The following is a 2,507-nucleotide window of genomic DNA, read 5'->3' on the forward strand; positions in this document are numbered from 1 at the left end:
TTCTGAGGATGTTTTCGGGGTCATTACTCAGGGCCTGAGCCTTCATAACTAGTCTAACTATTTAGTCACTATCCATCCAAAGCACTGAATGAAATATTTGTCATTCTCACAATTTCTTGTTTGTAGGAGCTGTCAGTTTAAGAGTCAATTTCGAATCACAGTGATCCCATGGGACAGAGTAGAACTGCCCCACAGAGAGTTCTTGACTATAATTTTAATGAAAGCAGATAGCCAAGTCTTTTTTCCCTGCAGAGTTTCTTCTTGTTGTTGTTGTTATGTGCCATCGAGTCGGACCTGACTCATAGTGACCACTCCTTGGGTTTCCGAGGCAGTATCACTACAGAAGTAGATTGCCCAACTTTCCTTCCAAGGAAAATTATTCTTGTTGTTCTTAGGTGCTGTCGAGGCAGCTCTGACTCATGCCGACCCTATGCACAACAGAACAAAACACTGTTCAGTCCTGTGCCAGCCTCAAAATCCCTACTATACTTGAGCCCATTGTTGCAGCCATTATGGCAACCCATCTCATTGAGAGCCTTTGCCTTTTTCATTGACCCTTCACTTTACCAAACATGATATCCTTCTCCAGGGAATGGTCCCTTCTGACAACATGATCAAAGTAGGTAAGACAAAGTCTGGGCATACTTGCTTCCATGGAGCATTCTGGATGCACTTCATCCAGGACAGATTTGTTAATTCTTTTGGCAGTCCGTGGAACTTTCTGTATTCTTCACCAACACAACTCAAAAGCATCAACCCTTCTTCAGTCTGCCTTAGTCATTGTCCAGCTTTCACATGCACATGAGGTGATTGAAAACACTATGGCTTCTGTTAGGCCCACCTTAGTCTTAAAAGAAACGTCCTTGCTCTTCAGTGCTTTAAAGAGGTCTTTTGTAGAAGATTTACCCAGTGTAATATGTCCTCTGGTATCATGACTACTGCTTCCATTGGTATTGATTGTGGAAACAAGTAATACAAAATCTTTGAAAACTTCAATTTTTTCTCCACTTATTGTAATGCTGCTTATTGGTCATATGTGAGGATTTTTATTTTATCTTGAGATGTAATCCATACTGCAGACTGAATTCTTTAATGTTCATCAGTAAGTGCATCAATTCATCCTCACTTTCAGCAAGCAAAGTTGTGTGATCTGCGTGCTGCAGGCTGTTAATGAATCTTCCTCCAATCCTGATGATACATTCTTGTTCATATAGTCCAGCTTCTCGGATTATCTGCTCAGCATACAGATTGAATAAGTATAGTGAAAGGATATAACCTGACACACTCCCTTCCTGACTTGAAACCAATCAGTATTCCCTTGTTCTGTCCTAATGACAGCCTCCTGATCTATGTACATGTTCCTCATGAGCACAATTAAGTGTTCTGAAGTTCTTATTCTTCTCATGGTATCCATAATTTGTTATGATCCACACAATTGAATGCTTTTGCATAGTCAATAAAACACAATCCTTCCGACATCAGCAATGATATCCCTCTTTCCACATCCTCTTCTAAACCCAGCTTACATTTCTGGAAGTTCTCTGTCAATATACTGCTGCAACCATTTTTGAATTATCTTCAGCAAGATTTTACTTAAATTTGATGTTAATAATATTGATCGATAATTTTCACATTTGGTGGGATCATCTTTCTTTGGAATGGATACAAGTATGGATCTCTTCCAGTCAGTTGGCCGGGTAGCTGTCTTCCAAATTTCTTGGCATGGATGAGTGAGTACCTCCAGTGTGGCATCCCTTTGTTGAAACATCTCAATGCGTATCCCATTAATTTTTGGACCCTTGTTCACTGTCAATTCCTTCAGTGCAACTTGTACTTCTTCCTTCAATACCATTGGTTCTTGATCATATGCTATCTCCTGAAAAGGACGAACATCAACCAATTCTTTTTGGTACAGTGACTCTGTGTATTCCTTCCATCTTCTTTTGACGTTTCCTGCATCATTCAATATTTTGCACATAGAATCTTTCAATATTACAACTCAAGACTTGAATTTTTTCTTCAGTTCTTTCTACTTGAGAAATGCTGAACATGTTCTTGCCTTTTGGTTTTCTAACTCTAGGTCTTTGCACATTTCATTATAATAACTGACCATGTCATCTCAAACTGCTCTTTGAAATCTTCTGTTCAGCTCTTTTATCTTGGCATTTCTTCCATTTGCTTTAGCTATTCTCTGCTCGGGAGCTCTGGTAGCATAGTGCCTAAGGCACTTGACTGCTAACCAGAAGGCTGGCTGTTCAAACCCACCAGCCACTCCTCAGAAGAAAGATGAGGCAATCTACCTCTGTAGTGATACTGCCTCGGAAACCCAAGGAGGGGTCGCTATGAGTCGGGTCTGATTCGACAGCACATAACAACAACAACAACATTCTCCACTCAATGGCAAGTTTCAGAGTCTTTTCTGACATCGATTTTGGTCTCTTCTTCCTCTTCTTTTTAATGACCTTTTGCTTTCTTCATGGATGGTGTCCTTGATGTCATCCCACAAT

Source organism: Orycteropus afer, unplaced genomic scaffold (assembly GCF_000298275.1).
Source record: "Orycteropus afer afer isolate SDZICR_OR568_19922 unplaced genomic scaffold, OryAfe1.0 scaffold00483, whole genome shotgun sequence".
NCBI lineage: Eukaryota > Metazoa > Chordata > Mammalia > Tubulidentata > Orycteropodidae > Orycteropus > Orycteropus afer.